Consider the following 16,548-nt stretch of genomic DNA (forward strand, 5'->3'; position numbering starts at 1 on the left):
TAGGTCTATTCACCTCTAAATCTCCACATTCGATGACCATCCTCACTATTAATCACTATATTCAAGTCCCCAATTTTCTCAATATGTTAGGAAATAGAAATACAAATTACGAGTATAGTAAAATAAGTATGCACATTGCTAAAAGTGAAATTGCACCATCTTTGTATTTAAAAATAAACCTTAGGTTATTTTATGATAGTTCATTAAAAAAGAAAGAGCTTATCAAAATTAGAGATTGAAATAAGTTAGATCTAAAATCTAGGATAATCCAAAGTTGAAACAAAAATATTAGCTTAACGTCTAGGATCCCAATGCCACAAAATAACACCACCACCTACACCTTTTCTATATCATAGAAATGGGGGATATATAACACAAATCTTATTTTCCTACTATAAAAATTGGGTAAAATTTGGCCCAAACCATTAGGAAAAGCATATATGTTTTTATGTACAAAAAGCTATTTCAAATAATGAACACACTATAGCATCCCTTCAAGACATTTAGAAAAGAAGTATATAATATAGTAATCAATAGCCATACTCTAGAAATCCAGAGCATGCAATAACATAATATGTGCTTATATTGTTATAATTCTACCTAATGACACAAAATGAAATCATGTATTATGTTATAGAATGACTTCATAATACTTAGTACTCAAGAGATCCAGTTGACATGATCGTAGAACCTAGATTATGGGAGTGCTATCTAGTTACATATTCCTTAGAATGACTATTTGTCTATTGTTGGGTGGGAATTGAGCTTAGTAGCTCCAACCCTTCCTAAATCATCTTCTATATTTCTAAAGGTCTAAGTATTTTAATGAGCCAAACATTGTTCACAAACTCCCTAGCACATGCAATGTCAAATTTCAATATATTAATAAAGTACTAGAGTTTAACTAATTAAATTAGATAATGGAAAATGATAATTTAAAGTTGGCAAGCAAAATTTGATCAAATTTCAACATTAATAAACTATTAGGCTTGACTAATTGAGAATGATGAAAAGCACAACTCAATTAACCAAATGTATCTCGATTTAGCATTTAATAGGTGTTAGGATAACATACTCCCAAGGATCATCTCCAAGGAGAAGTGCATCATTCTCCTTATCAACAAATAAAAGCTGCTAGCTTGATCTTATAGGGTCCTCAAGCTGGCCTTATAGCCCAAACATGTAGGCAAGTTCACTTTGCAATTCTAGAAAATTGTTGAAAAGTGTGAAATTCAAAGATCTTCCAACTGTCCCTTGTTTTTATACCTATCAAACCACCAATAGTTTTCTTATAGTTCATTACATAAAAGTAATCATTATGATAAATGAGATATAGAATGACAAGAGTAAGAAATCACCTTTGTGAAGGTTCTTGTAGGTGGATTCATCTATCCCAAATCCTTTGTAGAAGACATAAATCCACTTTCTTCCAAATAACTAGATAAACCCATGTTTTAATTCAGTGGAAAATCTAAACTAGATGCACATGTAGGTGGATTGAAGTGTTAAAGTTGATGAAAGATCAAACCCACAACTCCCAAGAATCACCTGCATGAAAACACCTATCATAGAAGAGAGAAGTAAAAAGCTATGGAGGTTGGAAATCCTAGATCCATAGATGAGACATTCTTGATGAGTAAAAGAAGAGATTGCTATTATCAAAAGTCAATGAATAAAATTACAAAGAGATCAATCCTTATAAAAGGAGATCAAAACTCAAAAGGGTAAGCTAAAAAATGACAAAGGTTAACCTAAATGGTAAAAGCTATTTAATAATTACTCATTAATTATTAAATTGAGAATTCAAAAAGTGCATAAAGAGAAATATTAAGAAGGGAAAAAAGGTAATTTAATTAATTAAATTAAATTAACCTTTTTCTCTAACACCCCCCCTTAAGATGAGAAACAATGCAGTTACAAACAATGTACAAAGAGAAAGGAAACTACAATGGAATGTTGAAAGTAAACTTGGGTCCCGAGAACAAGGCCTGATGAGGTACCCAATCACAACCAAATCTCTATCAAACAAAGAAATAGAGAAAACCCAATGGGAAAAACTCTACTCCAAAAAGAAACAGTTGAAAACCTAGTGAAGGATTGCAAAAGCCTCCAACTAGAGGAATGTTCCAAAAAATAGGAACAAAGAGTGATCATGAAGAAAACCACTGAAGCATGTAGAAGTTGTAAACTCTATCAAAAAGAAACTATTGATCTATAGAACCTCCTCTAAAATAGAACCTGACTAGGTAGAGAAGACTATAATTTTCATTGAATCAGGAGGCATACAAAGGCCAATAACTAAACTCAAAAATATAGATGGGATAAAACATCAAAGCCCAAAGAGATGGTCAATCAAACCAAGGAAGCATGAGAAACTATTGATCTATAGAACCTCTTTTAAAATAGAACCTAACCAGGTAGAGAAGACTATAATTTGCATCAAATTAGGAGGAAAACAAAGGAAAACAACTAAACTCAAAAATATAGATGGCATGAAACACCAAAGCTTGAAGAGTTGATCAATTGAACCAAGGAAGCATGAGAAACAATAGAAGAAGCCCCCCTAATCTAGACAAGGGTGAGGTGATAGGCAGCTAAGAAAGTGGCCCAATATATCCTATAAAAAAAAAGAACCAAGAATATTGAGAGCGAGGAAGAGGTACAGACACCTATAAAATCATGTATCATTGACACATCATGGAGCTAATGTCGTGGAAGGGACACTCACTTGAAAAAGGAAGAGGACACTAAAAGGAAAACAACTATCCCCCCATGGCACTTTATAATGTAGTGTGAGTACAATAAGTCAAAATGTAGAAAAGATCTTGATAATGCAAGGAGTGGCACTTTATCACAGTGTGTTTGCATAAATATGTTTACAAATGGTATTAGCAATGATCAAAAAGGGAAAAGAGCTATTACAATAGATAGTACAACCCAAAAGAAGATATCCCATCCCACAAAAATGACCCCTAGACCTAAAACACCCAAGATATCCACCATAGTGCAATAAAGAAAAAAACATAACATAAAGACCTTGAAGTAGATTCTAGAAGACAAACTAGCATATCTAGAAAGGGAATTGAACCAACTTTCCAAAAAATAACGTTTTCAAAAAATGAAGATGGGATGCTCAAGATATGCCATCCAGAGTGAAAAATTGAATATCTAGCTTTAACTTCATAAATAGGAAACCAAATAACATCAAAAGTCACCTATGCCATCATGATGGGCTTGGAAACAACTTTTCAATGATATAAGATTCATCAAAAAATACCTTTGTATGACAAAGATACGACCAAAAAACCAAAGACAAATTTTTAAGAGAAAACAAATAATAGAAATGATGATTTGAAAGTCGTCAAGTTTCAGCTCCAAAAATGATGACATCACACCTATGACTATTAGACCTATTGTGTTAGTACTTTGCTGATGATAACACTATGCAACATCCTTTCCACTTTTAATATATTTTTTAAATAAAAACAAAAGAAAGCATGGAAGTGCTTTTTGAAACTTTTATTTTTATTTTTTAAAAAGCATGCGTTTCTTTTTTGTAAAAGTGTTTTCTTCCTTTTTTATGATTTAAAATTTATTTTCTTAGTAAAATAAATAAATCATCACCTCATGAAGTGTGCCCAAATTTGAGAGCAATTTTTTTGCCTCAAATTTCAATTGTGTCCAAATTAGAAAATTTTATATAGAAATAGGGGTTTTTGGGTGCTATTAATCCAATGATGAGGTCTGTTTGGGCTCAAAATGCATCGAAAAATGACCCCCCAGATCCAATACAAAATAACTCTAAAAATTGAAACCCTCTGAAAAAAAAACACAAATCTAAAAGCCAAGCCAAACTTCTCATAAATAGAACAGGGGCATGAAGTTCTGGAATTCTAATACCATGTTGAAATTAATGAAAAATCAACCTCACAACTCCCATAAATCACCTACATGATGAAACACCTATCATAGAAGGGAGAAGCAAAAAGCTATGGAGGCTATTAATCCTAGACCCATAGATGAGATATTCTTGATGAGAAAAAAAAGATATTGCTATTATCAAAAGTGAATGAATAAAATTACAAAGATATCAATCCTTATAAAAGGAGATCAAAACTCAAAAGGGCAACCTAAAAATTTACAAAGGGTAACCTGAAAGGTAAAAGCTATTTAATAATTATTAATTAATTATTAAATAGAGAATGCAAATAGTGCATAAAGATAAATCTTAAGAAGGGAGAAAAGGTAATTTAATTAATGAAATTAAACTAACCTTTTTCTGTAACATGAAGAAATTAGAAATATTAAATGGCATCTTCACCTTAGCCCTCAAGTTTGACAATGTGCTTGGAACATTCAGAGATAGTGAGTCTATATTGATGCCAAACGTAAGATTAGTTTGAGAATTGGGATGTAGTCCATCCTTCTCTGAAGGGTAGTCTTTTGACAAAAAATGAGGCAATGACATAGAAGTTGTGGGAATATGTGACTATCCTAAGGATTTAGTTTGAGTTGTAATACATTAACCTCCAGATGGAAGAGGGGCTTCAACTTGTCCACCTGAAAGGGAGGCTACCAAATTATTTGATAACTACTTTTGGACCCATGAACTAGAAGCAAGCTAACATTCTCTAGAAATATAAGGTGTTGGGCTTCTAGCAGGTTGTTGCACTACAGGTTAGTTCTGAGTGGTTCTAGGAAAATTCAAATAATGATAACTTTCTTCTGTAGTCAAAGAGCTCAATATATTTTGAAGAGGAGACATTCCTGAAGTTGTAATAGATGAAGAGAAATTTCTATTAGCATGTGTAGATACTGATGGTGAACACATGGACCAAGGAAACTAAGTGGTGATGACAATTGAGATGACAAAAGCTATTACAAAGCACCACCAACATTTGGAATTTGAAAGACTACTAGCACTATTGTTGCTCAGACAAATATTGTTGTTGATTGCTAAAAGAATGTTGCATCTTGTGCTACAAAAATTTTTGTGGAGATGAGCTTTTCTATAAGTATTGCTATAGAAGATGGCTTTGACGTAACTATTCTTGTAAATTCTGAGCCTGCTACTAAAGGATATGTTGTTGATGTGGTTGTTGATGTTAAAAAACCTACCTTGGTATTTGTGGACTTGCTCTACACTGAAACTATTGAGATGGTTGTTGTTGTTGTTTTTGAAAATATAATAGTTTTTTTGAGGGATCAACACTCCTCATTTCATAAAGTGCTATTGTAGCCATTTTCTATTAAACATCTAATTACACCCCTCGTATAGAAGAATAAAATCTCTATTGCATCAAAGGATTCACACTCATTCTTGGGAAATTTGATGCCTAAAAAGTGTGCTCTATATTATATCCCTACATCCACATAAAAGGTGTATTCATGCAACTATCATCTTACCTAATACCTAAACTTCTTAGAAACCTCCTTTATCAAAGCATGCCCAATAATTCAAAAATTGTGTTGCATTTATTACTCTTAACTACTAATTTTTTTTGGAAAATGAAACATAAAAAATCACATACAATAGCTTAGAAAAAATTACTTGTTTAAATATGAATAATGAAATGATTTCATCTTCATCTTGGCAACATATAGTGCCTATCATATGTTATAGCAGTTCATAGTTCATATTCTCCACTAAGTGGACATATCCATTATACCATTATAATAGTTGCAATAGAGGAAAAATGCATATTCAATTAGGGTTTAAATACACTTTTCCATTTTAGTGTTAGTTGTCACTCTAAGAATGAATTCATTGTTGGAATATTCAAATATGGAAAGAGTACTTATGAGAGGGGGGGGGGGGGGGGGGGGGGGGTGAATCAGAAGTACCACACTTTGACCAATAAAAACTTTTAAGTGAAAGTAAATTGCATGCATGTAAATACATTAAGTAAACATGAAACTAAACACATGCATCAATAACACCTAACACTGGAATTTGGTAACCTCGAAACCCTCCAGGAATAAGAAGGTAAAACTGGGGTGGGGATGATACCCACAAAAATTACTGCAGCAATATTGTTCAACCACTTCTGATGGTCTGCCCTGTTAAAGGCTTTACACTGTATCAATAGTGACCTGGTTAGAGGATTTACACACACTTAACATGAAGTGTCACCCTATTAAAGGATTTAATCACCTATTCAAAGGATCTATGAAATAGCTGTTAAGCTAACCTATCACCATAGGATTTTCATTCTAATACAATGGCTAGAAAGTATTAGGTGTAATGAACCTGATAGTTTACAATCCTTGATTACTGAATGTAGGCTTTGTTCCACTTTGTCTAATCTTGATCCTTTGTGATCTGACAACTTTCACTTCTGAAAATAGATTTCCTTTTCATACCCTCATCCATCCACTCATTATCATATATATTTACAAATGAAATTTCATCTTCCTTATAAAGAAATTTAAGGATTTAGGGTTAGGTATGGATCTACGATCCATATTCAATCTTCATTTTCGGCTTATTGTTTGCACTTCTTCTATTGGTTGCATGTAGATTGCATAGGAAGGATAAAAGATTTGATCTTATCATTAAATCCTTTGAGATTTACCTCATGTCGGCAGTAAAAATGATTTACATCATAATATGTGTAAGTACAGATTCCTATGCTGATATCCTGAGTTACATGACTCTTGAAGCATTCTTGATGCTCGGCACATGTTGTTTCCTAGATTACTTGGCACTTACACCAAAACTGTATCACTCGGCACTTTATGCTACTCGGCACTTGATATCACTCAGCATCTATTCTTCACTCGGCATCTAAACTTTGCTCGGCATCTAAACTTTACTCGACATCTAACCTTTACTTGGAATCTAAACTTTATTCGGCACCTGATCTTTACTTGGCATCTGAAAGTTTCTCGGCACCTAAATACCTTCCTAACTTGGCTTATGTTGTGGCTCAGCTTACATGGTGTACTCGACTTACATGGAGTATGTGATTAAGTGTGTTGGCACTCAATTGTCAAAAACCATTATGAGGGTAGCAATCTCCCCCTTTGACATGAGTGACAAAAACACTTAACTGACCTTATGAGTACATTAACTAATCTATTTGGTATATACAAAGTGTTAAAGAAAACTTGATCAAAATTTGTACTTTGCAATATATACCTCAAAAATGTTGTAACTCCCCCTGAGTGAGTTGATTGTGCCATGTCTATATATCATTGCTCATTTTCTTATCTTTTCTCCCCCATTCCATATCTGTATAACTCCCCCTGTTATTAACTCTTTTCTGCCCCTTTTTGACACTTATGTCAAAGAATTTTTAACGGTTAAGACCATATTTAGCCAAAAATGTGTTATTCACCTCCATAATCATTCTTAGAGCTGCATCCCAATTGTTCAAAGCAATTTCCAATGACTTATGGTGGATAGCAGTCTTGGCAGAAAGATGAATAAGTCCATCCATTGTAGAAAGATTTGGATCTTTCTTGAGTATATTTTCAGCATATACTTTCTCTTTATGGAGTATCTCTAAATGTGGGGTAATGGAGGATTGGAGTTGTATTACTTTGGCCTTAATATTAGCCTCATCTGCTGTTAAGACCGCTATTTCTTTGTGAGTGTGAAGTGATTGAGCAAAATGTTTCTCACTTTGAGCTGGATCACTTGGTAGCTACATGCTTGAAATGTTTAAATTTATTTCCAAGCTTAGTATCTTTTGGCTTGTTTCTTGTGTGAAGTATGATAAATCACACAACTTTCTGTACAATGAGAATATATTCTCAAGTAACTTTTTCACTTTGTCAATGAGCTTTGCCAATTCAACTTGTGAAAGTGCAATTTGACTTGATATTTTCTCATTCACTTTCCCTTGAAATTTTCTTTCTAACCATTCCGTAAGTTTTGCATTAGTTTCTAGGTCTTCATTTGTCACCTAGTCAAAAATATCTGTTAGTTGCTCTGTGATATGCTTTGATTCATCCGATGATTGCAAACTAAAGGAATCCATAAAGATGTCCTTAATCTCATATAGTGTTTGCTTTTGTTTATACTCCTTCCTGAGTATCTCTTGCCTTTTCCTCCTATTTAGTGCTTCCTACACCTCATTGATTTGATCAATGGTTATTGATTTTGAGTCATAGCTTGGTATGACTATCTCCTCATCTATTGCAGGGTCTCCATAGTGAAGTACCCTTGCCACTCTAGTAGTACTTGATGTTGGTATGGATATCTATAATGGCTGGTGTGAAGGAGTTCTCAAGGTAGGAAAATTTATTAATGTTTGAATTGCCTCCTGTACTTTAGGTGTTTTTACTATTTCCTCCTCCTTCTGCCTACCATGATCAATTATTGTTATCTGTGGAAGTGCACCTTGTGTTCGTGCTGTAGGATCAGATGTAATAGTCTGTCCTATTTGTTCTATTCCTTTTTCTATAGCTGCACTTTGCTTTTGTCTTGCAGCATCAACTATACATGTTGGTATTTCAAATTGACTACTAGTAGTTGTGATAGAAGGTGGTTCTTGTGTATTCACCTTATCTTTAACTATACCTTCTACTAGTTTTTGCAACTCATCCAAACTGAACAAAACTAGATCTGAACATAATATTGCTTGTTGTTTTGATTGATCAAGAATTCTTTTCAGATCTTCTTTAGTTAATGGATTGATATTCTGATCAGAAGTATCAGTAACATCAACAATAGTTACAGTGTTTGCAGGTGAGATCGATGCTTAAGGAGGGCTAGGGGGTAGCAATTGTGTGTCTTGCACACTCTGATCTGGTTGCTGCTCTTGCTCAACTATTGCCATTTCATCCTATTTTTGTGTCTCTTCCTCCTCTCCATCTTTCTTTTCTTCTTCCTTCTTCTCTTCTTCTTCCTTCTTGTCATCTTCTTCCTTCTTTTCTTCTTCCACTTTCTTCTCTTCTTCCCGTTTTTCTACTACTGTCTTCTCTTCTCTTCTTTTTCTCCTCTCTTCTATTGGAACAACAACTTCTTCCTTGTATTCTTCTTCAAGAAGATCTTCAACCTTTTTGTATAGATTCTTCCATGATTTCATTGTTCTTTGAACAATTTCTTCTATCCTATTTTGAAGTATACAGAATTCCCTGTATTTGGGTGTAAACCTATTATTATGCCTTTTGACTACATTCTTTACTTGTTCCTTAGTCAAATCCGGCAATATACTGGATAGGGTTGATTCCCTCATCTCTTTCTCCATTTTAAAACAAAAATGCCATCCGTCTTCTATAACTTTTGATAGCTCCTTTGGCAATTGACCATCTAGTTCAAGTGGAGTGTACTTGAACTATGCCATCATTCCATACACTATTTCTTCTATCTTATTTTGTTCTTCTTTTGTAAATTTACTAAAATCAACTTTATTTAAATTATTCAAGTCACCACTTGCAATCTTTTTACATAGGATATCAATTGATGAATTGCTTACCTTTTCTGTTTGCTCTTCTTCATCAGTGTCAGGTTGAGCCACATACCTTCTTCTTTTCCTCGGCTCTTCCTATGATTCCTTGACTTGTTTCTTCTTGGTAGCTTTCTCTTTAGCCTTTTGAGTAGAGGCTCTTGTTGATGCTCATGTTTTTGGCTTTTGAGGTAATGAAGTGGCACCTTTCTTTGATCTGGGCTTGGCTGGAGACTGTTCTGTTGCCTTTCTCTTCTTTGGCTTGGCTTCAATTGGTGCTTCCTTGGCTTCTTCTTCCTTTTCACCTTCCTCCTTTTCTTCTCCAAGACCTTCGGTTAGTTCCATTGGCCCTTGTTCCTGATCACCTCATCATCACTGTCATCCTCTTCTTCTTCTGTCTCAGCCTCAATTTCTTTGCCAAATTTCTTCTTAATTTTCTTTAGTAATTTGTCTTTCTTCTTCAATGTAGAAGCAATTTTTAATTCCATGTTTATTTTTGATCTTACCACATCATAAGTGCCAAAATGTGGTGCATTTTTATCTGCTTCCTCTGCCAATAATGTAGTTATTGTTGCTGATGCTTCATCAATATTAATTTCGTATCCAAATGTCCTTAGCCATCTTACCCTTGGTATTACTGCTTGAATGTAAGTGAAATCTATGTCAACTAAGAAACATATGTCATTAGTATGTTTTTCTACTAAGGATGCTGGTATTCTTGATCTTTGCTTCATGGATTTCTTAAAATCCTCAAAATAGCTTGTCATCAAGGTATCAAAATTTTCTCCCATTTGCTCTATATATTCATTAATTTGTGCAATGATGGTTCTATCATTCCTCCATGCTACTTTACCAAAAGAAGGAAATTCATTTTGTACATAAAAGAATATGCAAAATAGGATTGCTCCAAATTTGCATTGTGTGCCCTTTGTTTTTCTTAAGGCAGCTAGGTTTTCATTGATCTATTGCAATTGCAGTTCTACAAGATCATAGGTATGATCCTTTTTCACCAATTTGTAACCTACATCTACTGCAATGCATGGTACACTGTTGAGTCTACTGGATTGATAGAATTTGTGAGCAATGACTCTAACAACAAATTCTACTAGTGGATCCTATATGGTATGTATTGTCATTCCTCTTTTGTTCCATTGTGCACCGGTATTTCTTTCAATGACCTCCTTTGATTCACTTCTTAGGGTTTTGTACCAATCTAGGGTTGGGTACCCTGTTACTCTATGTACAATTTCCTTTGTCAAATTGATGGGCATATCTTCTAACCATAATTTTCCACCATGGATTTTGCCCAGCACAAGGCTAATCCATTTTTTTTTGAACATGGTGGGAAAATTTAAAACTCGGGTCAAACCCTTTCTTTCAATGATTTTAAATTCTTCTTTCAGTACTCCATCTACACATAGTTTATCATAAGCTTTTCTAATTCCCATGTCTCCTAGAGCTCCTATCTTGCAATTGTAACATTTCCTCACATCTTGAACCATTACAACTTTTGGGGGAATGTGGGAGAGAGCTCCAGCTGGGTCATTTTTGTAGGCAACTTTGGGAATAGGATGGAAATCAGGTTGCTTTACTTCATTAGAGACTAACTATACTTCAAAAGACTCTTTGACCTAGGTTTTCTTCGAACTTGATGCCATTTTTGTGAACTAGGGTTTATAAAGAAAATGTATATGAAACTACGTAGCTCAACACAAACAAAAATACCTTTAGATCGATGAAAAATGTGTTGAGTGAGGTTGCAATCTACTTGAAACATTGGATTCTTGCTGTGAAGTCGCTCAGCTCTCTTTCTTCTCCTTTGCTTCTTGATCGTGATGTGAAAGACTGATTGAAATCATGATAATATACCCTAATTTCATCACATTAAATGCTCAACTGCCAACTTGACTTTTGAAGAAATTTTAACCTAACTCGGCATCCACTACATTCCCTCTTTACTCAGCTTCCATTAGAGTTATCCAACTCGGCATCAGTTATTAGCTCAGTCGCTGTTGGGAGCTCAGCATCTATTTGAGTTTAACTCGGTATCCAAAGGCAGCTCGGCATCAACATTTAGTTTTGTCTTGACATCTTGTTTCATGTAGATTTATACCTTGCTTTAGCTTCTTTGTCTTGGGACTGATGTATGATATAGCTTTGTATATCAGTCCTGTGTACTTCTCATGCCTAGTTTGATGAAGTGTGATCACTTGACCCATTGGATGAAGTGATCCCTCCACTTGATGTGTTGTACTCTTCCTTATTTTTCCAAGTCTTACTCATTTTCTCCCTTATCTTTTCGACATCAACCTTTTCTTTTCCCTTATTTTCTTCAGTCTTGGGTGTCTTTGATCTTGTAGGATAGTTTCTGCTGATATGACTAGTTTTCAGACAACTGAAACATGTAGTTTGATTCAACCATCTTTTATAGTTCCCTCTAAAATGTGTTCTCATGCAGTTCTATGGTATATGTCCATGTTCTTCACAATAATGACAACTGTACCTAGTATTGTAATCCCAATGATGATGACTTTCATTCCCTTCTATTTTTGCTGGTTGATTTGATGTCCACATATGTTTTGATATGCATTCAAATGCCCTATGTCCATACTTTTTGCAATTATAACAATTTCCATCAAATCTCTGAGTCCTTGTAACATTGGATCTGCAATCTTGTGTCATATGACCTTGCATGTTGCACTTGTGATAGAAACTCTTACTTTTGGATGTGTTTGACTGATTGAATCTTCTACTCCTGCACACATTAGCTGTATGCCCCTTCTTATTACAGTATTGACAAGTGGGTTTCAAATTCTTACCTTTTTCACTTCTTTCTTCAGCACTTTTTGATGATTCTCCAGCTTTAGTGCTATTGTAACCTAGTCCTGATGTATCATGGGCAGATTTTGGAGATTTCAGCAACTGTTCAAAATATTTGATGGCTTCACTTGACTTGTTGAGATTCTCTGCCACCTATTTTTCTTTGTTCAATTCATTCTGCATTTGTTTATTTTGCATCTTCAAAGTAGAGATCTCAATATCTTTCACATTGAGTTCATGATGAAGGTTCATCATTTGAGCAAGTGCATCCATTTGCATGTTTGAGATCCTTGTCAATTCAGTACATTTTTCTTCAAGTCTGTTTGCAAGATTTCTTTTGTCATTTTCCATCATGACTTTATCTTCAACTGCTTTTTTCTTTTTTTTAGTGATTTCACATATCATTATGGCCTATGATTCATGTTCCATCTTGAGAGATCATATCTCCTCTGCTTGAATTTTGTTTTTCTCCATCAATTCTGCTATTGCTACATCAAACTCTTTGGTATCTCTATTGGAAAATATGTTGGTAGTATCAATCTCCTTGTAGTGTATATCATTCTCAGCTATGGCCAAATCCTTCCTCTTTTTTAATGAGTTTCTCAACTTGTTTCTAAATTCCTCCAAGCTATGCAAAGCAAGTTGCACATCTATCACCTGATTTTCAATGATCTTTCCAAGTTTGAAAGCTTCCATCTTTAGATCTTTTCCTTCAAGCTGTTAGGCTTTCCCTTGTGAGAACCTGTACGCTCTGATACCAATTGTTGAAATATTCAAATATGGAAAGAGTACTTATGAGAGGGGGGGTGAATCAAAAGTACCACACTTTAACCAATAAAAACTTTTAAGTGAAAGTAAATTGCATGCATGTAAATACATTAAGTAAACATGAAACTAAACACATGCATCAATAACACCTGACACTGGAATTTGGTAACCCAAAAACCCTCCAGGAATAAGAAGGTAAAACTGGGGTGGGGATGATACCCACAAAAATTACTGCAACAATATTGTTCAACCACTTCTGATGGTCTGCCCTGTTAAAGGCTTTACACTGTATCAATAGTGACTTGGTTAGAGGATTTACAAACACTTAACATGAAGTGTCACCCTGTTAAAGGATTTAATCACCTATTTTAAGGATCTATGAAATAGCTATTAAGCTAACCTATCACCATAGGATTTTCATTCTAATACAATGGCTGGAAAGTATTAGGTATAATGACCCTGATAGTTTATAATCCTTGATGGCTGAATGCAAGCTCTGTTTCACTTTGTCTGATCTTGATCCTTTATGATCTAATAACTTTCACTTCTCAAAATAGATTTCCTTTTCATACCCTCGTCCATCCACTCATTATCATATATATATATAAATGAAATTTTTTCTTCCTTATAAAGATATTTGAGGATTTAGGGTTAGGTATGGATCTACGATCCATATTCAATCTTCATTTTTGGCTTATTGTTTGCACTTCTTCTATTGGTTGCATGCCTTTATCATTTTTGTTATTGGCTGCATGTAGATTGCATAGGAAGGATAAAATATTTGATCTTATCATTAAATCCTTTGAGATTTACCTCATGTTGGCTGTAAAAATGATTTACATCATAATATGTGCAAGTACAGATTCCTATGTTGATATCCTAAGTTACTCGGCTCCTGAAGCATTCCTGATGCTCGGCACATGTTGTTTCCTAGATTACTCAGCACTTACACAAAATTGTATCACTCGGCACTTTATGCTACTTAGTACTTGATATAAATTGGCATCTGTTCTTCACTCAACATCTAAACTTTTCTCGGCATCTAAACTTTACTCAGCATCTAAACTTTACTCGGCATCTAAACATTACTCAGCATCTAAACTTTACTCGATACCTGATCTTTACTCGGCATCTAAAAGTTGCTCAGCACCTGAAGATCACTCGGCACCTGAATACCTTCCTGACTCGACTTATGTTGTGGCTCGGATTACATGGTGTACTTGGCTTAGATGGAGTATGTGATTAAGTGTGTTGGCACTCAATTGTCAAAAACCATTATGAGGGTAATAGTCATTAGTACTTCTTGATATTGTTTTCAGTGTCTTAAACCTCTCTTATTGATGACTTGAAAACTTCACTTTTCTTTTACAACTACCTACTGTGTTACTAAAGTTTAGCTAAAAATGTTGTCCTTAAAATAATAATTTTCTTGACATCTTGCTTCTATTTGATCAATATCTGACTGTCTCATGCATCCTTAAATGCATATTTTTAGGACATTTATATGATCTATTATGTATGGTGCTTCCAAAATTTGAGAGTCTCACACACATGTGCAGACCATCAATGATTGTGTTGGTGATTTAGATGTGAAAAACCATATTGAAAATAGGACTAAGATATTCAATTAACACCAGAGATTCCTATCCTTTTAACAAAATGTATTGCCATATTATTTTCCCAAGCAGAGTCACCATTTTTTTGGTGTTTTAAAATGTTATAGGTTTTAAATTACCCCAATGAGAATATGACACATCTAGGGGCAGCTAACTCCCATCTTCAACACATCATTTCAAACACTAGGCCAACTATAAGGCTTGATCCTTCTTCACTTCAGGCTCTACACAACCTAGGCAGGTTAACCTTGAGGTTTTGATGTATGGTACAAGTGCAATTTAGACATAAATCTGACCCTATTTACTATAGATGAAAACCCTTATATCTTCTAATGACTTATGTAGTAACAAAGAAGTGTAGTAGCACATTGCAACTCTATGAAATGTACAAGCCGGGTGAGGGTTAAATTGTTCTTGCTCTTCAACATAAAATGTAAAGATGATTTGAATTTGATTTGATTTTATGTGGGTGGGGAGAGTGGATGAAAACTAGGTATGAACAACAAACTTATGATCCTATAATAGATCAGTTCCTCATCTATTGGGCAATTCATGAATATCCCTTATGCATTCTAGATATCTAAAACACATATCTTATGCCAAGACTCCAGATCTATCCATTTACCTTGTAAATTGGATATGAATGTTCGATCTACATCTCATTCTTACCTGATATCCTCCTCAATAAATGTACAACCCTATTGATGTCCTTGCACCATTTACATAATTCCTTGAATTACAAGCAATGATGAAGTAACATATAGCCTTAAGGGACTGTAACTATGATCTAGGCTCTTTGTTCAAAGATCATAAAACATCACAACTCACTAAGAAAGGAGACAAGATTGAAATTGAAACTCAACATTTGCTATTCCTTGTATTGATTTCCTTGAAATAATACATAAAAATGCATGAAATTAACTCATAAAGAACCTAATAAACTAGACTATACAATGAAAAAATGCTATCATACAAGAGAGAAAATGGCCAATCCTAGATCTTCCATTCAGATTTCATCAATTCTAGGGTCAATTCTGCTAAATGTCTTCATTCTAGAGAAACTTTCCAAAATTCCAACCCTTACAAAAGAGAAGAAGAAAGGAAGCAATTCTTGGATCTGCTATGCAACTGACATGTGTCCACTTAGAATTCCCACTCTTTGCCATGAAAAGACTCTCTCTAGTCTCTCTCTCCCATGGGTGAATCAAAATCCTTTCATTTTACCTCTCAAAGGCATCAAATATCACAAAAACTTGATGAGAAATGTGACTAATTTTGATACCAAAGTGAACTCACAGTAAAAATGAGAAATCAATTAAAAATGACCTCAAGAAGCCAATATAGTCTTTTCCAAAAAAAAAATTCCAGATTCATGCTTCAAAAAGTCTTCAAATCTATCCTTTAAAAAATTCTGATGATCCATGATGAAAAAAACCCATTTTCCTAAGAATGCCCCAAAATTTATAAATTGGCTTATAGCGTGAACTGGTGAGAACCTATGCAAAAACTAACCTAAGAAATGAAAAATTCAGATTGTTATGATTCCAACAGTATATTGGAGCACCCATTTTAGATTTAAAAAACCCTAGTTATGGCCATTTGAAGTTCAAACCTCTGTTTACAAGTTTGCACATTCTCAAGTATGAACTTGAATTTTTTTTTGAAAAACCTATAGTTTAAACCATAGAAATTCATTATTTTAAAACTAAATTTTTCAATATTTAAGATGAACGTGCAAAGCAGGATATAATTTCAAATTTAGAACTCCTTTTCCTTCTTAGACCACTTGAACGACACCACGTGTCACTTTTTTACTAGTTTCAACTATTCAACTTGTGCAACATGTTGCATTCTGACTTGCTTTGATCTCGAGTGGGACCCACTTACACTCTGCCAATTTTTTAATTTTTCCAGCAAGTCACCATTTTTCTTGCCAAAAATTTTCCATC

At 34.3% G+C, this 16,548-nt stretch overlaps 1 pseudogene; it reads right to left on the reverse strand.

Moving 5' to 3' along the window:
* Positions 1-653: 653 nt before the first annotated feature.
* On the reverse strand, positions 654-6,580 carry LOC149558611 (auxin response factor 6-like; annotated as a pseudogene).
* Positions 6,581-16,548: the final 9,968 nt, after the last annotated feature.

This window comes from Cupressus sempervirens, chromosome 5 (genome assembly GCF_028749045.1).
Source record: "Cupressus sempervirens isolate cs-2001-9-10 chromosome 5, ASM2874904v1, whole genome shotgun sequence".
Taxonomy (NCBI): domain Eukaryota; kingdom Viridiplantae; phylum Streptophyta; class Pinopsida; order Cupressales; family Cupressaceae; genus Cupressus; species Cupressus sempervirens.